The 25609-nt window shown below is 42.3% G+C and overlaps 1 pseudogene; it reads right to left on the bottom strand.

The window, feature by feature from the left end:
* LOC120397243 overlaps nt 1–12436 on the bottom strand; it is a 32197-nt pseudogene extending 19761 nt beyond the window's left edge.
* Nucleotides 12437–25609: the final 13173 nt, after the last annotated feature.

The following is a 25609-nucleotide window of genomic DNA, read 5'->3' as shown; positions in this document are numbered from 1 at the left end:
AACACCCCTAAAGTAGTTAAGCTTAAAAAACAATAGCTTCTCTCTCCTCTCATCACATACTGTATTAAATACCATGAGACCCCAGGTCCCTTGGAGGAGTGTAGATCTGATCAGCTAGATCTACTGGAGCTAGATCTGAATAGCAGGTAGCAGGTGATTCAAACTGAGATCTGGGACCAGACTCATTGGCAAAGATTTGCCAGCAAAGGACAGATCTGCATTTAGAGGGTGCCTCCTGAATAATATTTAATAGTTAAACATTATATTTATTTCAATTCAAGGCAATATCTACCCTCCACAGGAAACCCTATAAACAACACCGTTAAGCAAGTAGGCTACCCAACATTCAGGACACCAGCCAAGTGTGTGTTTGGGTGTTCTAAATCCAAGCCCAGCATCTGCAACAAATTCCTAATGTAAAGGGTGAGGCTGCTCAGAACAGAAAACACACGACAGTATTTAAAAAGCTGCCAGTGATTTATGTAACTTCCAAGTGATCCACACTCTGAGGGCTGTAAGGCTCACTTTGTAAGAGTTAGACTTTTGTTAAATCTCCCAGCATCAGATGGGAAGAACAGCGGCTGATTGGCTCAAAATCTCGTGTATTATATTTGGGTACAATATCCCCAGCTTTGTGCTCCACTTGTCTCCTTTTTCCTTGAGGACTTGTATAGCTATAATTCTTTGTATATTACTATTTTAATACCCATGCAAACAGTACTATGCTCTAGAATGGCTGTACTCACCACTCCTTCCTGTGAATCATAAAACCTCTGAAGCAGCTGGACCATTGTGCTCTTAACACATCCACTGCTTCCAACCAATGGCACCGTTTGTCCACAGTCAATTTTCAGAGTGAGACCTTTCAAAACCTTGTGGTAGTTAAAAATAAAATAAAATGTAGAACAATCTCAAATTAATGAGATTCTGTCACTTAGGGTGACCAGAGGGCAAGTGTGAAAAATCAGTACAGAGGGTGGGGGGGAAATAGGTGCCTATATAAGAAAAAGCCCCCAATATTGGGACTGCCTATAAAATTGGGACATCTGGTCACCCTACTGTCACTAAATCCTGCCAGGTTTATCCCTGATACATTTTAAAAACGCACTCATTCCCATTGCAAAATCTGGCTCTGATCTTGTCTCATACCTCAACCATTGGAACCTGCCCTTCCTGACACCTCACATACTCTAATTTGTCCAGTGTTCTGCAGCAAAAAGTCATCTACTGACATGATTCTGACCACATTCAGTCCCTCTTGAAGTCCTTCCATTGGCTCCTGCATGCCTCCTGCATCACATTCAAGCCCCTGGGCTCACCTTTAGGACCCTGCATAACTTTGCTCCTTCAAATCTCTCTTCTCTTCTCCTCTTTAGAGGCCACACTTTTCTTGCCTCACTCAGCTCAAACATTCTATTGGCTAACAACCCCTTTTTACATTCTTCTCCAACACTCTTCTCCATGCCTTCTTTGATGTTTCCTCTCTACGCATGGAACTCAAATCAACCTCCTGACTCCAAACTGCAGTGCTTCCATCCTATCCTCTAAAGCACACAACTCTTTTAGCATAATACACAAGTAACATGCCATATTTCAAGTTGAAGTCACTGTGACTACAACACAGCACAGAATAGGTGTTTCTCCTACCTGGACATCTGGTCTTGAAGGATAACTGAATTGTACATTAATAAATTCAAGAGTTCCCTTTATGTGACAGAGTATGTGTCCATCTGAAGAAAAACTATCTATAGACATGCATCCAACGAAGTGGGTATTCATCCACGAAAGCTCATGCTCCAATACGTCTGTTAGTCTATAAGGTGCCACAGGACTCATTGCTGCTTTTACAGATCCAGACTAACACGTCTACCCCTCCGATACGATCTATAGTGGGTTTCTGGGGAGTGGAAAAAATTAAAATTTAAGCAAATAATTTACAAATGCATAATTGAGGGAGGGAGATATTATAGCCTGAATATTTCATATTTTTTAATCTACAGTTTAAAACATCTCCCACCCCACACCTACTTTAGCATTGGGTAGTTTGCAATCTAAGACTAACTGCCACAGTTACTTTGCTTTGGTAACTGGATTCTATTGTTTGCAATTTCCTTTTAAGAGCCTGAACATAATGTTTCTTGCTAAGCCAGTTTGGTCTTTTTCCATTTGACAAACACTATTTTTTTCCTCCTTTATTTTTCAAAGGAAATTACCATGGCTTTTTGCTTTTTACTACTTTATTTTTCTATTGGCATTGTTAGTGCTCTCATATAAGATAATAGCCCAATTATGAGGACAGGGTAGAAGGGTCCATACCTGATCAATGATCTTGAAAACTTTAAAGGCAGCTCCTCTAGCAATAGAGAAAGTTTCAAAGTGTGGTGCTGCAGTGCCAAGGCAATAACTACTAAAAGTTACACAGAAGAAAACCTAGAGGAAGAAGATGAAACCCACACTGAAAACAAATCCAAAATTAAAGGCTGGTCCTATAGTCTTGATTTAGGCAACACTCCCATTTCTGACCATTGGAGCTATGCCTCAGAAAAGACCGCAGGATCAGCTCCAGCATCGATGTGTCATTCACAAGACATTCCTAAGTATCGAAAGAATTAAGTTTTAACCTTGGAATTCCAGCACAATACCTTATAGTCTGGAACAATAGAAATTGAGAAGGGTTTTTGGCAAAATTCTATGGAATTTCGACATAAAACAGAAAGAAAAGGACTATTTTTGTTTTCTGTTCTATTTGTCTCTATTGTAGTATATTTTAACACCAAATATTGTTAAAAATACAAAAAGGTCATTCAAAAATATTTATTGGCTCATTAAAGTCAATGGCCTTTACCGCTGCTAGATCAAGTTTTACAGAAAACTCAGAAAACCCGCAAACCACACTGCGAAAGTCCAGCATATCTTTAGCTGACTACACCATAAATCCCACTATTACTCTGAGTTTTAAGGCAACCAGTAAATAGAGTTTCAATTTTCCAAACAATTCAAAACTCCACAGTCAAACTTTCAACTTTATTCAGTCGAATATCCTTCAAATGAAGAGAAACACAAGATGTGAGGAGTACATGCAGTCACCCTACCTAACAGCTGATCACATAATTTGTGAGGAAGAATCTATTAGGCAAATTTCACCTTCTCTTCTGTTTGTGGAAAATCCATGAGCAGATTATGATTTTTTCTAATTTGTTAGTTATTTTAAATGATCTGAATACGTTTTCAATTAACTTCATTTACTGTTATTTAGTTCTGATTGGTCATATAGTCGCATGGTATTGTTTCTGTTCTCTGACTGTAATTATTATAATCCTTGTATCTGGTGTGAATGCTTCTGGAAAGCAAATTTAACATTCATCTTCTATGCACATTTGTGCTGGTAAAACAAACTGCATGAATGTTCACAGAAAACAAACATAGAAGAGACGCAAATATGGCAGAGACAAATTTTTATACAAATTCATACTAATATCATGAAAGAAATCACTATTTGCCTCACTCTATTAGATAAGCATGTTGGCTGAAACAGCTATGATTGTGAAGTGCAAAATCAGGTGGATTTAAGTCATCTTTATTTGACCTCAGAGTGAAAACTTCACTGAGAAGAATGGGGGAAAATTTTACATCTGCTTTATTGTTACATTAAAAAAAGACAACAACAAACCAGTTATGTGGTGAAGATTCTCTTCTGCCTATCTAAATTTCTTATATTAGTGCCCATTACCCTGGTATCCAAACACAACTTCACAATCAAAAGGGCAAGGAACTTAATTTTAACTTATATTTTACAGAACACAACCAGCTCTGCAGGAAGTTACAGAAAGAACCCAGCTCCTGAGCAGTTGCGGATTCTCCACACATATGATATCTCTTGTCCCTGCATTTAGCCAACATATCATATACTCAACATCACCTTCACAATGAAGTGAGTTTGTAGAAAGACACTGATGTGAAAATATGACACTTACAGCCAGGACAGTCCCAATTAAATAGCCAGTATTCTCATCAAGAATTAAGGTAGTTCCATACCAAAACCCAAGGCCGTAGCATCCATTTATAATTAGGTACAAAAAAATCAAGAGACAGCTTAGAAGCAATAGCCTTTTTTATACCAAGGTTTTTTGCTTCTCCTAGTTTATTTGTATATCTGTTAAAAAGACAAACATGTTAGTCATTGTGGCTGCAGACAAAGTTATACATTAAAAAATACATTAACTATTGAGATAGTCAGACCTATTGATTTCCTTCTCTTGTCCTCCAAAGGCTACAACAGTTCGCACTGATGACAGGACTTCTTCTGCTATTGCGCCTGCTTTGGCATAGGCTGTTAACTCCTTACTGGTTAATGTGATGATCATCTACAGTCAATGGGAGCAGAATGAAGTGAACTTCTCAAACAAATTGAGAGTAGCTCTATACCTCATATTTATTATGTTATTTCTCCAAGCAAAGAACTGCCAGATTCACAATGATCTTTAGAAGTGCTGCCTGGGTCATTATTCTGTGTCTGATCAAGTATCCAATCTTGCAAATACTACCGTGCTGATGTAAGTATTCACTATCCCAGTAAAGTTTACAGAATTGGACCCATAAGAAACATTTAAAATTCTGTTCCATATGTACAGAACTTGTTATGGAATATAACTTAGAAGCATAAATATCTGTGATCTTATAACTCTGTCCCGGCAGTCTACTAGACCTACCTAAACAGGATGAGTGCGGAGATGTTCATTAATCAGGATTCCCAACACCACACCTAGAGACCTTGCTCTGGGCTAAGTGAGGCCAGGAGAAAAATGCTAGACCCAGAAGGGGAGGGCTATTGAATCTTCTCAAATTTATTTGTAACTGGTAGTGGTCCTCCTAAACACATGCCTTTATGATTTTAACATTGTTTTTGAGATCTTAAAATGTATAAATAATCTGTTACTGAGACTGTGAAGTCTTTGGGACAGGGACTATGTTTTTGTTACGTGTGTGTGTGTGTGTGTGTGCACGCGCGCGCATGTCTGCAACACCTAGTAGTATAGTGTTGTGATACTGCTTGTGGCCTCCAGGTGCTACTGCAAATCTACTACCATCGCTAACAATATAAGAAATTTGAGACTAAGAAATATACCGAATTCCGTTACATATATCTTTTTCAGGCTCAATATTTTTTGTATTTTTTTTTTTTTACTCCAGCTTCAAACTTACTACTGGAGCTGCTCAGAAATTTTTCAACAGAAAACAGATTCATTGAAGCAGAACCTTTCACAGAAACATATTAGCTTCAACCAAGCTTTTGTCCAGAAGGTTTCTCAGGTCCGGAATGGGATTTCTGGTGATAATAAGAGAGTACCCGGAATAGCCAGTGATTAGGCAGTCAGCTGAGATGTGGGAAACCTATGTTCAAATCCTTGCTCCAAATCAGAGCAGGGGCTTGAACCTATAGTTCCTACATCACAGAGGAGTACCCTAACCATCTGGCTATTGGCAGTTCTGTCTCTCATGCTCTATTTTGCAAAAAAAAAAAAAAAGGAAAGGTCTCAGTTTTGTCCCGATGCAGAACAAAAATTAATGTTGAGGGTGATAGAAGCCACTGAGGGAAGTAAATGCCCCCTCCCCCTGCTTTCATGCTCCCCATCCCAGCTCTGCCCTTTTTCATTGTTCTCTACCTGCACAAATGAAGTGGGGAGAGAGGTTCCAGGCCCATGGTTATAACATTAAGTTACCGAGCACCATCAACCTAAATAAAGTAGAGCAGAAGCCTTTATTTCCATAGGCAACACAGCTAGTGATATCTTGAAGAATATTAACGGGTCACCACTATCTGTACAGCACATCAAGTGGGATCGGAATTTATTAAAATTAGTAACTCTTCCATGTAAGCATTTCTTCATGAAGACGCTGCCCATTGTCATAAGGTGGAATCCATCCCTGTGCAGAGGCCTGCAACACCATTTAAATCCTCTCAAGGACTATTAATCCTTGTGTGAGATTTGTAGTAAGGGATGAATTTCACTTATAAAATGAATGGCCACGATGAGTGAAGTTTAAACAAATGAAAGAAGCCGAAGAAATCTACTACGTTTACATGAAGACTTACTGCTTCCCAAACTTTTCTCTCAGGTAAGGATGATAATTACTTAGCCATGAAAACACCCACATAGCCAAGCTCTGCTACAGGAATAAAAACAAACAAACAAAAAAACCAGACAAATTGGACTTACTTTTAGCCCTTCTTTTCACAGGAAAGCTAAGGCGATCACAAGGAAATAAATGGGTGAGGGGAAAGGAACATGAACAAAAGCAAAATAAATAAAATATATGAACTGTTTCCTTACATAATCTCTCCTGGGATATACAACCACTCACAAAACCATCGCGCATTTCACCAAAAACCAGTGACATCAGAGGAAGGCAAACTCCATTCAGTAGTGCTGCTATTGTTCCAAATACCATAAGAGTTATATCCAGCCCGTCTGCATATCGAAACTGATGGGAATGAGTAAAAGAAGTAAATATCAGATTATTTTAGTCAGTGGATACCAGTATGTCTTCTTGGTTGTTTGAATGTTAACAAAATAAATTATTTACAATAAAATGTTAGGAAGTTAATGCTTTGATTCATTTAACATTAGAATAGTATTTTGGATTATATATCACATCATCATCAGTGGAAATATAAAAGAGGTATAGAAAAGTTCAAGTGGCATCTCTCCAACATTACCCTGTGTGGTGAAATGCCTACAGATGGCATTGGGAGTGCTTCATATGGATGGAGAGCAGCATTTGTAATTAGTTGTTACAGAGTTAACTACAATTCTAAAGCAGCCGAGGGACAAAAATGAATGCAACAAACCTGGGATAATATGATTTTGGAAGACATGAAAACTCACATTTCACTACATGTGTACTAGACCAACATGTAGTTACTATCATTACAAGTATATTCTTGCTTATAATTGTGATTGGACCAACGATTTCAGATGGTTTGCTTTTTTCTTCTTTTTCTTTGTGTCTCCTGAAAGATAGAAATTAAACACGGGACATTTCCACTTTCACAAGATTGGCACAAATATGTACATCATTTTACTTCCTAGCTATCTTGTGTACTTACATAGCCCCCATTGCCATAGGATCTGAGTGCATCACAGTATTTTAAGAGTACCTACACTCACAACACCCTTGTGTGGTAAGGAAGTACTATAATCCCCATTTTGTAGATGGGGGATGAAAGACAGGGAGATTAATGACAAAACTCTCAGGATTCCACCATTGACTTCAACACATTCAGGAGTTCACATTAGGTGACTTGCCCAAGGTCATACAGGAAGCCTAGAGCAATGCAGGAATCTGAACCCACGTCTCCTGAGTCACAAAGTAGTGCTGTAACCACTAGACCATTTGTGTTGGCTCTAATACCGTTTGAACTCGGGCTGTTCTAGCAGATGTGGTAATACTATTAAACCACTGAACCTTAATGGGATCTTAAAGTAAAATATAAAAAACAAAAATTGCAAAAGAAAAAAAGGATGTAGTAAGGAGGCAACATAAATTAAAGTCATGATCCTGCAAGTGCTCCATGTGGCTGGATTCCTACATCCATATGGAGGTGGTGTCCGTATCAGGACCTTGATGATCCTAAAAGCTCTTATCCACATCAGTAGTTTCTATTTGTGTGATGTTTGCAGTGTTGGTATAGCTGTGTTGGTCCCAGGATATGAGAGACACACCATAGATAGAGTAATATCTTTTAGTGGACCAACTTCTGTTGGTGGATAGCTCAGTCTTGTCCTTTCCACCAATAGAAGTTGGTCCACTAAAAGAGGTTCTCTCACCTACCTTGTCTCTCTTTATTCATGTCGAGTAATTCTATTGATTCCAGCGGGAATATTTATGTGACTAGAGGGGGAAGAGGTGTGTGGGGGGGAAGACCCACCTATAGATCTCCTCACCTAAATTAATTCCAACCCCAGCAATTATGTATTATCTTTGGGAGACACACAGTTTTGTGTTTTGGGGAAGAAGGGATGCAAATCTACATAAATTAGGAAATTATACAACTAGGATAGTAAAAACATTACTATTGTTTTGTTTCTATCTTTCTTTTTTTTTTTTGCACAGGTAACATAAGATGTTCATTTCTTCGCCAAAGCTGGGTTAGTAATAGGAAATAAAAATGTAACTTGGTTTGCTGGGAATCATATTAAAAGACAAGAAATTAAGGCCCAAACTTTAATAGCTGTTTCTTTAAAAGCAACAGTCCTCCCAGTTTCTCTGGTGGGAGAGAAAGAGAGGGGGCAGAGATACCAGCCAGTCTCTCTCACCCAGGGCAAGTCCTTGGAGATGGGGAAGAAACAGCTATTGAAGCTGCCAGTGACCACCATGAGCTGGAGCAGGGATGGGGGATCCCTCCTGGGACACTGGCCTCTGTGACCCCTGGACCCAGCTCCCTGCTTTCCAAAACCCCAAGATGCCATCTCCTCACTCTGCTTCCTCCACCCCTTCCACTTCTAGGCCCACTCCGGAAGGAGAGATGGTGTTTGGGGAAGATACACATGTGCTGCATGACAATGCAAAGTGTGTGTGTGAGGGGAAACCCCATACACACACACACACACACACACCTCTCGGAATGCAATGCATGTGTAAAGTGGGATCCTAGCGATGAGGAAATTGGGAATGCAGCATATGTGCAGAGTTGTGCAGCTCTTGATTAGCTAGTTCCATAGGTCAGTGTGCAGCAACATGGCATGTATAGACTTTATCTGTACATGTATTGTACAGAGTATTATAGACTTTTAGCCCCTGCATTTTTTGTAGTGACCCTGCCACTCGGCCCCCTCCTTAGGAAGAGGCTGGCTGGGCCCCAGCTGGCAGTGAGAAAGGCATGTCAGGGGTGGGGCTGCAGTCTACAGTGCTGCGGGCCATAGGGCAGCCTGGGGAGATTTTCGTAATTTAGACAGACCCTCAGGGCTGAGTTACTCCTGGGGCCTCTCCACCTCACACAGCAGCCTAGACTTGAAAGGGTACAAAAGGTGACTGAATTCTGTGCTGCTTCTCTTAAATTGTTATCTCAGTGACCTTTTAATTTTCAAAGTTTTTAATTTTTTTAACTGCACAGAGGAAAGATGTAAGATACAGTCAAAAGAACCACAGTTTATGGCCCAGCTTCAACCCAGTGGCTGGCATAGACAGCGGCCCTGCCAATCTTTGTTAGAAATGATGTAGCGTTCATCCAAAAACTGCAAACCCGAGGCGGCTACCAGGTACCATCACAACCCACAAGTTGGTGGTATTAGTTGGGGATGGCGCATAGTCATGGGTTGCCAGGATGCGCTGATTCAACCTCAATGGGGCTTTTATGCCATTTAAAGCTGACTACCCTCAACAAACCCTACAGAAGCATAGGTGGTGGCAACACCTTCCTTCAGGGTGAACACCCCCTTCGGGACTAGGGAGCTACAGGGGGACAGGGAGCTGTAATTTATATCTCTCTGAGCCATCTTGTGACACTTGCCCTTTTAAGATGTGGCGCCAGACTGGAGTGCATGCCAAAAGCAGAGCAGCATATTGAATATCTTTTTATAAATTATTAAGAAATCAATAAAAAGCCTGCACAGTTCCTCTGAGATGAGAAATTAGAGAAAATGGCTGTGTAGATGGAACACTTGGAAAACCGTTCCAACAGCAGCAGTCCCCAGGAGCTCAGATTAGCACAAGTTTACTTAAAATAGAAACAAACACTTTTGTAAAGAACAAGAAATTCAATCCATTGCTGGGCACATGACACAAAACAGAGAATTAAAGATGAAATCCACTCTAAAGCCAGTGGGCCTGAACCCAGTCTCACTTAAACTGATGTAAATCAGGAGTAATTCCATTGAAGTCAATGGAGTTAAACCAGTAGAAAACCTTTGTGAGAAGACAATAAGGCTCATTAGCTGTTGTCTATATGTGCGTTACCCTTCTTGACCTGAAAACTTAGCAAAATTCAGGGTGTTACAAGTTGTTCCAATTAGGAGGGAAAACTGATGGTAGAATCAGATGTTTTCTTTGAATCACGTTTGTTTATTTACAAGGACTGTCCTGTTTTCCCTGAATACTGGAGGAATCAAACAATAGGAGTTAGTTCTCTGCTTAGTATCAGAGAGGTAGCCGTGTTAGTCTGGATCTGTAAAAGCAGCAAAGAGTCCTGTTGCACCTTATAGACTAATATATGTATTGGAGCATGAGCTTTCGTGGGTGAATACCCACTTCGTCGGATGCATGTAGTGGAAATTTCCAGGGGCAGGTATATATATGCAAGCAAGAAGCAGGTTAGAGATAACGAGGTTAGTTCAATCAGGGAGAATGAGGCCCTCTTCTAGCAGTTGAGGTGTGATAACCAAGGGAGGAGAAACTGCTTTTGTAGTTGGCAAGCCATTCACAGTCTTTGTTTAATCCTGAGCTGATGGTGTCAAATTTGCACATGAAATGAAGCTCAGCAGTTTCTCTTTGAAGTCTGGTCCTGAAGTTTTTTTGCTGCAGGATGGCTGCCTTTAGATCTGCTATTGTGTGGCGAGGGAGATTGAAGTGTTCTCCTACAGGTTTTTGTATATTGCCATTCCTAATATCTGATTTATGTCCATTTATCCTTTTCAGTAGGGACTGTCCAGTTTGGCCGATGTACATAGCAGAGGGGCATTGCTGGCATATGATGGCGTATATTACATTGGTGGACATGCAGGTGAATGAACCGGTGATGGTGTGGCTGATCTGGTTAGGTCCTGTGATGATGTTGCTGGTGTAGATGTGTGGGCAGAGTTGGCATCGAGGTTTGTTGCATGGATTGGTTCCTGAGTTAGAGTTACGATGGTGCGGTGTGCAGTTACTGGTGAGATTATGCTTCAGGTTGGCAGGTTGTCTGAGGGCGAGGACTGGCCTGCCACCCAAGGCCTGTGAAAGTGTGGGATCATTGTCCAGGATGGGTTGTAGATCCCTGATGATGCGTTGGAGGGGTTTTAGCTGGGGACTGTATGTGATGGCCAGTGGAGTCCTGTTGGTTTCTTTCTTGGGTTTGTCTTGCAGTAGGAGGCTTCTGGGTACATGTCTGGCTCTGTTGATCTGTTTCCTTATTTCCTCATATGGGTATTGTAGTTTTGAGGATGCTTGGTGAAGATTTTGTAGGTGTTGGTCTCTATCTGAGGGGTTGGAGCAGATGCAGTTGTACCTCAGTGCTTGGCTGTAGACAATGGATCGTGTGGTGTGCCCGGGATGGAAGCTGGAGGCATGAAGGTAGGCATAGCGGTTGGTAGGTTTTGGTATAGGGTGGTGTTAATGTGACCATCACTTATTTGCACCGTGGTGTCTAGGAAGTGGACTTCCCATGTAGATTGGTCCAGGCTGAGGTTGATGGTGGGGTGGAAGCTGTTGAAATGGTGGTGGAATTTTTCCAGAGTCTCCTTCCCATGGGTCCAGATGATGAAGATGTCATCAATGTAGTGTAGGTAGAGAAGGGGCTTGCGTGGATGAGAGCTAAGGAAGCATTGTTCCAGGTCAGCCATAAAAATGTTGGCATATTGTGGGGCCATGTGGGTGCCCATAGCAGTGCCACTGATCTGGAGGTATATATTGTCATCAAATTTGAAATAGTTCTTTGCTTATGACCTCAAGCCTATTTAGCCAGCTTCTCCAGACCCAGAAGACCCAGAAGTCTTGGCTTCTCCCTGGGTCACACTCTGGACACCCTGTGCTTGTCCAAGCTTTCTCTGTCTCTCCCTGTCTCTGTCTGCTCATCTCTCAGTATGTCTACACGTAAAACGCTACATCAGTACCACTTCAGCACTGTAGCACTTCAGTGTAGACATCACTACGGTGATGGGAGGAATTCTGGCACTCGAGTTAATCCACCTCCTTCACAAGAGGCAGTAGCTAGGTCAATGGAAAAATTCTTCTGTTGACCTAGCACTAGAGGTTAGGTTGGTCTTTCAGGAGTGCAGGTTTTCACCCTCCATCCCCTGAGAGATATAGCTATGCTGATGTAAATGTTCAGTGTAGACCAGCCTTCTATCTCCTGCTTCTCTGTCCTTAACACACCCCCTTTGCCAAAGGATGCCCAGCCTAGCATTCTGCCTATATAGCTCAAATTCCTGAGTGGCATTGGGTGAGCATGAGCCCATCTTTTTAGAGCACTATTGTTTCTTACCCTGAATGAAGGGTGGCTGCTGCACTCAATGTAAGGGGCTTTAAGCCAGCTACAACACCTGCTTCATTCTGAAAACTATACTAAGGTTGTTTGAGACAGTTTGTCCCACTGAGCTATTGAAAAAAATAATCAACCCAAACAAGATCCAAAGCCAAACTCAGACAAGATGTGATACCCAAACACTTACCTGTCATCTACATCCACATTAGTAGAATACTTTGGTGCTTGTCCAGCGATTTCTATGTCAATGTCTTCCATAATTATGTGGATAGGTTATTTATTCTAAAATAAAATGCCATGCTGTTAATATCATTACTCACCATGAAATCCAATATAGGACACACTTTGTTTAGGTAACACCAATGAGAAATCTCAAACATAACAACTTTATATTAGATATATTATCAGCTTGTCCATTGAAGCTTTTAAAAAATTTATTAAAAAACAGGATTAACCTTTTGTGATGTCATCTGATTAAAATATGACCATATAGATCATTGTTGCAACCACTGTTATATATTTGCCACAAATCTTGTACAAAATGTGGTATGTAAGATGTCTGTGGAAAGGTTATGATTTGCTGAATATGATTATGCTATTTGTATGCATGTATCATTTTTGTATTTGAAGTTATGAGTATTGGCTCTGTCCCTGTATTTCAAATGTTTGCTCCTGGGGTAGCGCCCAAAAGGTATTTAGCCTGCACATCTTGAATGAACTATTCAAGTAGAATGGCCCATTACAGTACATTTAACTTACACTGGAAGACGCCTAACTACTCTTAATGGACTTCTGTGACTAGGCGAAATCATGCATGGACATGTGACTCAAAACACCATCATGCTACTGTAAATTTCCACAGTAAGAACAATGGGATTCCCTCCACATGGCAGAAGATATAAGAAGCCTGGAAAACCTCAATTTTGCCTCTTTCCTGCTCCAGCCTCTTTTCTGCTCAAACTTCTGGACTATGGGCTCAGGGCTGGGGCAGTACCGTGGGGCTGGCGTGCAGGCTTATCTCAGGCGGCTTCCGGTCAGTGGTGCAGGGAGGCTAAGGCAGGCTGCCTGCCTGTTCTGGCTCCGTGCTGTACCCCGGAAGCAGCCAGCAGGTCCGGTGAGGAGGGGAGGGGGAAGAAGCTACGTGCCCCAGGACAGGTAGGGACCAGCCTGCATTAGTGCCACAGCACCACTGACTGGACTTTTAACGGCCCAGTTGGTGGTGCTGACCAGAACAGCCACGATTCCTTTTCAATCAGATGTTCCAGTCAAAAACTGGACACCTGGTCACCCTAACCAAGAACTTTGCATTTATTGTATGTATTTGACTCCTTTAACCAATTTTAACTCTCACCTTTCTTTCTTTTTATAAATAACCCTTTAGATTTTACATACTAAAGGATTGGCTTCAGCATGATTTTTGGGTAAGCTCTGAGTTGTATATTGACCTGGGTGTGTGGCTGGTCCTGTGGGATCAGAAGAACCTTTTATTTGAGGAGACTGGTTTTAAAGAACCACTCGTCTCTAAGTCTAGTGTTTTCAGTGGTGATAGAAGGACAGGTATGCCTAAGGAAACTGCTTTTATGGCTTCTTGTTAGCCAGTGTGGTGAAACAGAAGTTTACTTTTGATGCTGGTTTAGTATATCTCATGGGAGAATAATCTCCAGTTTTGGGGTGTGTCCACCCTATTTCTCAGCAGTTTGTCCTCAATTTGGTATTCTCAATAGTGACCCACAGAGGCATGGTTACATGTGTTTTCTCCAGCATTACCACTTTTTTTCTGGTTTCCCTATTGAATGAGTTGTCTTGCTAACTTCAATTAAATAAGCAGCTATGAGAGTCAAAGGAAGCAGAAGACACAATAGGTTCAGAAATGTCAAATATTACAGACACAAGTACAGTGCATGGAGTACACTTGCTCTATGACAGGGGTTCTCAAACTGGGGGTCGGGACTCCTCAGGGGGTCGTGAGGTTATTATGTGGGGGGTCGCGAGCTGTCAGCTTCCACCCCAAACCCCGCTTTACCTCCAGCATTTATAATAGTATTAAATATATAAAAAAGTGTTTTTAATTCATAGCGGGGATGGGGGGGGTCACACTCAGAGGCATGCTATGTGAATGAGGTCACCAGCAGAAAAGTTTGAGAATCACTGTTCTATGACATTATTCCAAGCTCACACTGAGAAAGATGACAAATTATTAGGAAAAAAAGCTTACCTATGAAGAGAGACTGAAAAGGTTGGTATTCTTTCCCTGAGAAAGGAGATAAATAAGAGAGGCCATGATAAAAGTATTAGAATAATGAATGGTATAGAGAAGATGGATAAGGAAAACAGAAGTTCTCACTCTCATAATACAAAAACAAAGGCTCATCAATCTGGCACCTATTAGGAGCACAAACATCTGCTTCAAAGTTGTTTTAGGGACCATGTCCAGTATAACCGCCTGTACAGTATGTCAATTGTGTCAATTTGAGATCCATTTCTTTTCATAAAGTCCCACACAGAGGAAATTAGAAGCATGGTACCAGGTACCCTGTTTTAGAGATGCCTCTTGCTTTAGTCTTCACTCAGGAAGGGAAAATATTAAACAAGTTATCCAATAACACATACTTACAAAAAAAATCACAGCATGCTTTATAAACAGAAACAATTCTTTTGCACTGATGTGCTAAAAGAATAAGAAATTTCACTCTCAGCTCATATACTGCAGTGGAGTATGTAGCTTCAGAGGATTTTACTGGGCAGCATCCGAAATAGCTCCCAGGTATGCAGAAGATGAACAGTGAATAGCAAATGCAACTCATTTCAACAGAAATATTAGTTCAGCTGGAACCAACTTCCTGTCTTTTATCATGGACTGTTTTAATGTATAATCCTATTTTTTCCTGGTTATTATTTCTCTGCTCTGATACAATACTTCCAAGAATATTATTTTCAGTTAATCTTTTACATTGTAAGCAGAGTCAGGATGAGCTGTACCCTGACATCTGGTGGTGAATTATGGCAAGTATGGAAAAGAACTTAGGGAGCTGATCTTGTTTGCATAGGCACACCCACTCTGCCTAGCATGAGCCCACAGCAGCCCAAAATGGTCGCAGCTGTGCGATCCCCAATTTCTCAGTTATTGGGGTAGGAGGAATAAAGTGTTGTTACCCTGATTATGTGAATGAAGGACTATGAGACTGTTTTATGACAGAGGGTCAGGTGTGTGTTTTGATTCCAATAGGAGCCTAGCTAGAGACTGCTGAACTGAATTCACTTTGGGCCAATGGTGCACCAGCACTGGGTCTCCCCTATTACAAGCTGAAATCACTAAGAGCTTAAACCACTAAAAGAGCTAAAATTACTGAGCTGAAATCATTGAGTGCTGTGTTAACTAGTGGGGGAGCCTGAAGATATATTGCTAAGCAGCTGGCAGAGCAGTCTGCAGGATGGTTGGAGCGGCGAGCACAGTGGAGTGGAGCTGAGCAATTTGTGGGGACAGTTGGTGGAGTGGAACAGCTTGTGGGATGGTTGGAGTTGCCCACAGAACAGTGAGTAGAGCAGAGCGGAGCAGTTTGTGGGGACGGCTGGAGGAGCAGAGCGGCTGGTGGAGCAGAGCCGTTCGTGGTGAACGCTGCTGCAGACCTCCACGGAGAGGTGGGGCAGTCAGCCTCGGCCCACGTAAGGTGCCCCTTAACATTCCGTGTGCCCCCCCCCCAATTCCACCCAGGCTGGGGGGGTAAAACTCTGCAGATGAACTTTTGAACTCTGGGGCAGCACTGACCAGGGACAGAGACTTTTGGGTTGTTGGACTTTGGGGTGATTTGGACTTAAGACCATGAGGGGAAAGGGACATTGCCAAACTTACTTGGAGGTGGGTCTTTTGCTCCTGGTTTGTGTTATGAATCCTGTTTGTGGTGTTTCCCCAACGTAAGACCGCACTGTTTCCCTCCTTTAATAAAAGAATTTTGCTACACTCAGACTCTGTGCTTTCAAGAGGGGAAGTATTGCCTCCTAGAGGTGCCCAAGGGGGGGGTGGTATGTAATTGTCCCAGGTCACTGGGTGGGGGCTCGAGCTGGTTTTGCATTGCTTTATTGAAACGGAACCGCTGGATACTGAACCTGGCCCTTGTTGCTGCCAACTCAGAGGGGCAGAAGGGTTACAACATATTTCCTTTTATTGTATTTATTTACTATTTTTCAGTGCATCCATCAAAAAATTAGCATAACAAATGTTAATTAAGGAAAAATGGACTCACCATCAAAGCAGGAATAATACACTTTAGGCAAAACCATAAGTAAGCAGATGGGCATGGTGCCATGCCCTGATTTAACAAACTCAGGCTCTTTTGGACTAATGGAGAAAGTAAGTTTCAGAGCTGAGCTCAGCTTCTTGCTGACAGCTCCTGAGCATTCAAATATAAGGCCTCTCTGAGCCTAGGGGTACAGCTACACTGCAAAGACAACCCCACAGCAGGGAGTCTCGGGGTTCGGGCCACCTGACTTAGGCTCTCACAATGGGGCTACAAATAACAGGGTGGACTTTCCCGCTTGGACTGGAGCCTGAGTGCTGAAACCCAGTGAAGGGGGCATCTCTCAGAGCCAGAGACACCTGCCCACTCCCACTAGGTTTCAGAGCCCGGGCTCCAGCTGGAGCGGGGAAGTCTACACTGCTATTTGTAGCTCCATTGCACAAGCCTGAATCAACTGAGACTCACTCACTACCACAGGGTTGTTTTCTGCCGTGTAAATTGACTCTAGTAGCCAATAGGAATTCAGTGCCATCTATATAATGCTAGTACAATATGGTGCATGGAAATCCCTGCTAAGCAATTGGGCTCCTTATTCTCTCCCATCTGAAGGGGCTTTACATGTAGCCAAAAATCTAAAAAAAGGGACATACTAGAAATAGAAATAGATGGGGTTCAGAGACAGGTAATGAGATCAGTCAGAGGGGACATCATAGAGACATACAAAATAATGACTGTTACAGAAAAGTTACATCTGATACTCCTGTTTACCTTCTTTCATAAAATGAGAACAGGAGACATTTGATTAAGTTGTAAGGCAGCAAATTCAAAAACTGAAATATTTCATTTCAGTTCAACATAATTAATCTGTGGAATTCATTGTCATTAAACATCACTTTGGCCAAGACCTTAGTCTTGAAAAAAAATGATTAGGCCTTTATATGGATAGTGAGACCATCAACCGTTACATTAAATGGGATTTTTTTTTTAAAGTTAGCCCACACATAGTTCCCAATCGAATGCCCATTGATATCAGTGGGACTCATTACACTGACTTCAATGCACATTCAGTCAGGCTCAAATTCTCTTAGGTTAGGACATAAGCCAGCCTCTGAATGATAAGGTTTAGAAAGAATCTTCCAATATGGGGGTTCTTACACCTTCCTAGAATCTGCCACTCACTGTCAGAGCCAGGATATTGGATTAGCTGGACCATATCTAGTATGGTAATTCCCATACTCCTAAATCTATTAATAACAAACAAGTGTGTGTTGTGGTTAACAAGCAAATACTGAATTTGTTTAACTTTTTTCATTTAGGGCCCAATCCTGCTCTCATTGACATGAACAAACACAACTCCCACCGACTTGAGGCAATGAAATTGTGCCCCTTCCAAAATGGCCAGCATAAATAGTAGAATCATAGAAATATAAGGCTGAAAGAGACCTCAAGAGGTCATCTAATCAATCTCCTCACACTGAGGCAGGACCATGTATACCTAGATCATCCCTCACATGTGTTTGTCTAACCTGTTCTTAAAAATCTTCAGTGACTGGGAGTCCACAACCTCCCTAGGTTTTAGGAACAATCTTGCTTTATGAGCAGGTTATTCAATAAATATATTAGTGTCAACATGTTGTTTGCAATTTTGTTTCACATTGGTCCCAGGATATTAGAGACCCTGATATTATTGGTCCAATAAGAGATATTACCTCACTCAACTTGTCTCTTGAGTTTTAATATTTTTTTTAAAAAATGATTTCATAAAAAGGAAGATGACATAACATTATGTTGGATGAGAAGGAATTGGTGAAGTGATTTAGAGAATAATTGACTCGAGCACCTTCCAGCCTCAGACACATTTCAGGTCATTTTAAGCTTATTTCTCTGAATCAACAGTATCTGAAAGGGTATCATTTATAATTAACATCACACATAGTATGATTTGACAGAGAGTAATTGGTAGTTAAACTCTTTTATACATCAGCAAGATTTGAGTTCTGCACCAAGGAGGTAAAAATAAAGAGAAACTGTAGTACATTATCTTATGACTAAAAATGTAATAAGTGGGGGAAAGTAATTGACATTTCTACAAAATGACATATCTCCCGTTAACGGCTTTGAACAGCTGTTGAAAAATGGAAGCTGTTTTTATGAAGGAGACAAACTCCAGGATTCCTGTAATAGAACAGAGCTTTGTTTGGGTGGTTTGGAGAATCCTGTGTGACTTGGAATAACATGGGTGGCTAGGTCTGGAACTAAGCTGGATATGGTCCTATTTCCCTCCCCTGTTCTCTGTCCATTTCACTAGTGCACTATTATGTCAACTCTCCCGCTTTGCAGATCAGTCTCCCACTGAGGTGCCAAGTAATAAAATAATTCACATCTAATCCTATCCATAAGGAATGAGGGCAGATTCTCCCCCCACTTCACTCCCTTTGTGCCACTCAGGTGTTACAAAGAAAAGAAACCTCCCTTAAATTCCCCTCTGATACCCCAGTACAGTGCATAGCTCCTATGGGGCCATACAGAGGCGTGGTAACTGTAAACATGCGTACACATGGTATGTCTATGCTGCATTTTAAAACCTGTGGCAGAGAGTCTCAGAGCCCAGGTCTACAGACTCGGGCTCACACTATGATGCTAAAAACAGCTGTGTAGACATCATGGCTTGGGCTCTGAAGCCCACCCCTCAGCCTGGAGCTGCAGTGCACAGAACATGGCCAGATCCTTCTTGCATGGTGCTCCTTCTGGCCCCTGGGTCTGACCTGGCCCCCGCAGCAAGGTGCTCTCATAGAGGCAGACCCATTGTACGTGCCCCTCTTGCCTGCATTCAGTGCACAAGATTAGGTGTAGGGCCCCTCTTCTTCCCTTTCTACATGTGCAGCAGCCAATTCTTTCTAATTGCTATAGCTCCTGCTGTGGCTGTGCAGGAACTTCCACAAATGGGAACTGGACCCCCTGAAGTCATCGTAAGCCTCCATATGTTGATTGGGGAGGGTGGACACCTCACAGCCAAGGAACGGGTTTGTGCCTGGCTGCTCGGTCACCCCTTCTTGACTGTAGGGGGTTTCAGATCCCACTTCTGGTACCAGTGACAGTGGGACTGCCCTAGGGCATGCCCCCGCTGGTAGTCCTGTTGGTACACTCAGCACCTGCTCAGGTTCTTCCAATCAGTGACCAGAGACTGATTCCTTCAAACAAAATGTCCCCTTCATGGGGTCTGGTTTAACAACTTTTTTTTTTAAGTTACAGAATCCAAACCACTGATTTTAGTCTCAAGTTCATGCATGCTCTCAGTCCATACAAGATTCCCCGTAGCTCTCCTTCTCTGTTCAGAAGACTCAGTTGTCCTCCTGGAGCTGGGTTAAACTTTGAACAGTCAGCTATTCTCCCCGCTCAAGTACAAAAGTCCCTCAGCCCTTCTTGTGGAGCTGGGTTGTATTTCAAGCCATCTGCAGGGATTCAGCCAGCTTCTCCAGCCCAAGTAAGTTTCTTTACCTTCAGATTTGGAAGGTTCAGCAGTCAGAAATTTTCCTGCTGGCGTCACCCTTGCTAGGATGAAGGGGGCAGAATTGACGCTAGTCCTCTTTCAAGAGCTCATCCTGATTGGCTGGAAGTGAGGGGGGCCTTTCCCCACCTACTTTGCAAGGCTCTTCTGGCCCCAGGCCCTTAAAGTAATAGGAATGAGTTTGTTTATCCCTAAAATAAAACTTATTCCTGGAACTGCATCCCTTCACCAATAGCTCCTGTTTCCTAGGTCCTTGCATCCATAAGACCTCCAAAAATCTTAGAACAGGGGTGGACTGACCCCAGCTCCTATCAGTCTTAAGAGGATGGGCTACCCTGTCACATTAGCCTTCGCACGCTATATGGCCATGGAATACCAGAGATTCCCAAAGAGAGAGGAAAAAAGGATTTAATGGTTTGTCCTTACTCCTCTTCTTGGGTTAGCTGATTTCATTAAGTGTTTAAACCAAACAACAAACATGGGGGGAGGGAAGGGGGAGAAGGGGAGATTCTAGCCAACTTTCTCCCAAACAGATGAATTGCAAGAATATAAACTACTTGTGGTATATTTGTTTCACATAGAAAGATAGACTCTAGCTCAACAGAAATAATTTTCCGGAGGTCTATAGACTGTTTTATACAGGATGTCGGAATAAATTATCACAGTGGTCCCCTCTGACCTTGAAATCAGGGAATCTACAGTGAAAATAGAGCCTGCATATGTAAGACCATAAGTTCAGCTCCTTCCTATAGAAGTTTTCAAACAGCTTGCACTTATGTCTGGATCTTGCTGGTCTGCAGGGATTAGTTCCCAGGGTTGTATTCTACTTTAAGTTATTAAATACTATTATTTGACAGACTGCTAGTTAAAGACAGACTGCTAAACACATTCATGTTATTGATAATACACCTAAAAATTACTATAGACATTTTAAACAGAAAAAAAAAACAAGTGCAGGGTACCTTCTTGAACCATTAGAGGTCACTAATGTGTATGTAATGCCATCTCACTTACACATTTCTTGCAAACACTACAGCATGGTTGGGCTCAGAAAAGTCACTATATAAAGGGCCCCATTTTTACTCTACAGATCTGGCCCCTGTAGATCTAGCTACTCCTACTGCAACAGAGCTACCCAACACAACATTAGGAATGTGAATTGGATGGTCTTCAGGCTTATGCACAACCTACAGAATTGTTAAACCAGTCCCATATTTCAGATGGTGCCAAAAATAAAACAGCTGGACCCTTGATCTCGTTTTAATTTGTGAAGCTGGTAGCTTGAAAAAACACCTTAACTGTAAACTGGTGATTTGATATTACTGAAAAACAATGGCCCCCACAACGTCAATGTTAGAGTCACTTATCATAGTATGGGCACACTCCACTACACCAATTATAAATGAGCCAAGGTATCCTTCACTGGGGCAGATTTCTACTTGCACTCACTGAGGCCAATAGGGCTGCATGTAGGTAACTGAGAGCCACATTTAGCACAGATCATTTGGCAAGGCCACCAAACAAAGCTATCAGCAATACCCTCTGTCACAGCTGTCTCAGTAATCAGATGGTAAATTCAGTTTACTGTATGGAGAAACAGCATGTCCTCCAAAAGAGGGAGCTGGTATTTCTAATAAAAGATTGATCGCTACTTTAATTTCTCGCTGAATTGCTCTGACCAGCTCATTTCAAAACACACACTTTCCTCTGGCCCTGGTTACAGGCCGGGGGCTTGCAGAAATAGAAACTGCTACTACCATTAACTTCTTACTACTAGTCCTGTCCTCCTTGTTCTCTCATTCTTTTCTAATGAGTCATCCACTTTTTATTCCTGGCATGAAAATGCCTTAATACTTTTGTTCCAATCTTTTTCTTTTTATTTATGCCAAACATGCTCTCAGTAAGGCTGATAGGTATAACACAAGGCAGATTTTGATCCCACCAATGCATCCAACATTTGCATCCCAGGATGCTGTTCATAAGATCCCAGAGATTTTGGGGGGGGTCCCTGAATTCCCTGCATCTCATTAGATTATTGTCCATTCCACACCTGTAACAATGTGGATCCAAGACTGTCAGAAGCAAACTTATGGCACACCATTAGGGCACCCCCTGTGTCAGGGTGGGATGTTCCAGGAATCTTAGCCTCTAGAGCCACCTGCAGGTCTTCTGTCTGTACACAATCCAGCCCTCCAACTGAGAAGCATCTAAGCCCAACCCTTCAGGGCAACACAAACTCAGACCAGCATCCAAAGTTTCTCAACAAATCTCCCCTTTTTTGGACTCTGTCTTCAGTCGCCTTCCTCCAATACCAGAGAAGACTTTCTGAGATTTGTGGCTTTCCTACCCACTCAACTCCTTTCCAGGAGTCCCTCTTTTCTCTGTGGTTCTTCCCTTCACAGTGAAATTTCTCTCCCTTTTATGAGGACCAGGTGTCCATTAAGCATCACTTACTGCCTCTTAGTTCTTTTCTTCTGGCTGAGAAGCAATTAGCTAATTATTATTTGCAGTATTGAAGAATAACCTGTGTAGCTCATAGGCTTGTGTCTTTCATCAACAGAAGCTGGTCCAATAAAAGATATTACCTCACCCACCTTGTCTCTCTATTAATTAATTATGGCACAGGGGTAATAGATATGACTAATAACTCCTTCTCATCGCATTGACTCATTAAAAAACTCCTCATCATGCCTGCCAAATCATTTCATCTTGAATCCTCCCATTCCCTACACAACCCAAATACTGGTTTGTGTGCTGGGTATTTCCATGGGGGCTTGAGGGAGGTGGACTCTTTCTCATCAGATGATGAAGTTACTCTGGAGATGCTAAGCCTGGAGGCTGCAATAGCCTCTGTGTCCCTAAAGAGTCTCTTTCTCTCTGAAGACTGGAGAAGAAAATCTGTGTAGATAGGTCACTGACATTCGGAAATCACAATTTAAATTAGCCATGATAAAACAACTGATAATTAATTCTGTCTTGTAACTCCCCCTGCAATTTTATTATTGAGAAAAAATAATGTCAAAATATTTGTGATGTTGTTGTTTTGTTTTGGGGGGGATTGGTAACAAAGTTAATGATTTGATTCAGGGTTAAGATGTTTTTAAATTTATTTGCCAGTTACTAATTAAAACAATAAACAAGTGAATAGTTAAATATATTTCAAAAGTCAGAATATCTCAGGCTGGAGGGGCTGGCATTAAAGTGTCCTAAATTAATTAATTATTACTTTTAGATTGAACTCTTAGTTGATAATTGGTTTCCTCACAATAACAAAATGTGGAGTTACAAAATTGCAGAATATCCTCCACTGTAGTTCTTCTTTCCTCAGGAATCTTGGACATTTCCTGGATTGGGGATGCCTGGAGAGTTCTCAGGAAAGCACCACTTTCATTTATTTTGACTAAAAACATCTCCTTGATTTATGGCAACTTTAAAATATTTTCAGCTGTCTGCTGAAGAATTAAAAGGCAGTGAGAGGTTTGTGGGTTTTCTTTAGGAGGTGGGTAAGAGTGGAGTTTTATTTGATACTAGCTGCTAATCTCTTGCTGCCATTTATTAAATGATGAAAATGGGATTTAGACAACCTCTGTGAGGGGATGCAATCCAGCATCACTAACTCTGGTTCTTGCTAGAACACCTGCTTTGCTTCCTGATTTATATACGTTAGTGCAGGACTGATTCAAGCACATCCATGGGCCCCTGAGAATCACCTCAGGTTTATCCCCTCCTCCCTATGTAATAATTTTTTCCTCCTGCCTCTGGGATTATAATTAAAACTGTATGTTGGCTGAAATAAAAAGCTACTATTTGGGGTGTGGAAGTGGGCTGGTAGGGAGGCTGAGAGGAGGCCAGCCGAGGGAAACGTACATTAGCGCAGCTTTGAGCAAGCTGTGGGGTTGAAGGTGCAGAGAAACGTTGTGGAGCGAAGGGAGGAAGCAGCAGGAGCACAAAGCAGCAGGCAGCTCTGAGCGGCAGGGCGGCAGTGCCAGAATTGAGGGAAGGGAACTGCCACAATAAGGCAACAGGTGCCATCAGGCGGAGAGGGTAAAAGTGACAGGGGACCCAGAAGGAATCTTCTCACCTGAGCAGCAGGAGCCACTTGGGCAGAGGTTGGCTCAAATCACAAAGTTCTTGAGGTCAGCAGGTGACAGGAAGGTTGGGGGGGGGGGCGTGTGTCACAGAAAACCCCAGTGGAGGCAGGAGGTGGGCAGCGGGGGGTAGGCGGGGGAAGTGCAAAGGAAGCCCTGGTCAGTGGTAGTGGATCAGCCTCGCAAAGGGGCCAGAGGAAGCCCCATTTGGGGACAGGAAAGCAGCTCCATGAAAAAGATGAGAGCGGCTCAGGGGCGTAATCTGCTGTGAAGGAGCAGAGCAGTGTCCTCAAGAGAGGACGGGCCCTAGATCAAGCCCAACCAGGTGCTGCAGACCCCTGTCAGAAAGGGTCTGGTAAAAGGCTGATTAGGCCGGAACAGCCACCAGGAAGGGGTGGAAAAACTCCTCAGCCAAGGGCTACAATAGGAGCATCAGGTAAGGGACCTGGCAGGCAGGAGCCACAGCCTCTTTCTAGGTAGTATTTTAATGCCTTTCTCCTTGGGCCCCTTTTTTCCCTCTTAAATCTTCCTTTTCATTTATATCCCACCAGTTGTGTGCGTGTGGCTGGGCTGGTGCCCCAGTGCTGGGAAGTGGCAAAATGTAGCCAGAAGGGTTTTGAGTCTTCGAGATACAGCGAGAGGTTCAGCTCAGCTTGCTCACACTGTCCCTTTGCGTGCAGTACAGAGGGGGAAATGAGGAGCCGGAGCAGAACACTCTTTCTCACTGCCTCCCTGTGAGGGGTCCCTCCCACCCCAGGTGCAGCCTGTCACCAGTGGGTCTGCAGCTTCTGACACATAGTCTAGTACTGATCCTGCAAGAGCTAACAAAATAACCAGGTCTTCAACCTATGTAGATCTCCTTGTTGTTCCCCTACGACTCACTTGTTAATGGCATTTGTATAATTTCCTGTAGAGACCACATGAAGGTCAAGGGGAGCTTTATGAAAAAGGCTGACACACTCTCATGCTTCTAAAAGCTGGAACCGAACTAACACATTGCTCACCTTTGCTGTCACTGAATGAAAAAACTCCCAGCCATGCGATCCAAAGAGAACAAGGCTTCTTACTAATATGCAGCCTTCTGACATCTCTCTTCCTAGTCATTGGGTGACCAACAATTCCCATCAGCGATTTTCTCTCTTTTTTCAATCTTTCCCCATAAAGCTTTTCCCAAAGATTATTATTCACTGCATGTGGAAATGCCGGGTAGAACTTTGTCAATTGCTTTCAGCTGCAGGACTTGCTTAACCTAGATGCTTTATCATTCATAATAATAATAATGAATAATGAATAATAGTTTGTGTTGTGCAAGTGTCTAAAGGCTCCAGTCAGGATTGAAACTGCATTGTGCTAAGTACTGTACAAACACATACAAAGACCGTTCCTATCCCAAACAGCCAAGATGTGGAAAGTGGGTGTGACAGACAAGAGGAGGGAAGCGGGCAGAGAGGATACATGGGTATACCATTAGTGCCCTACACAACTTCCAAATCATCTCAAGTAGCTTTGTTCCCCTGTTGAACATGTGAAAATCACCTGTACCTGACTGTCGTTCAACTAAGTCATCGATGGTTGGATAATTTTTTTAAAAAGTTTTACA

This window comes from Mauremys reevesii, linkage group 2, assembly GCF_016161935.1.
Source record: "Mauremys reevesii isolate NIE-2019 linkage group 2, ASM1616193v1, whole genome shotgun sequence".
NCBI lineage: Eukaryota > Metazoa > Chordata > Testudines > Geoemydidae > Mauremys > Mauremys reevesii.
The sequence above is the reverse complement of the archived record's forward strand: the minus strand, read 5'-3'. Positions and strand labels throughout refer to the sequence as shown.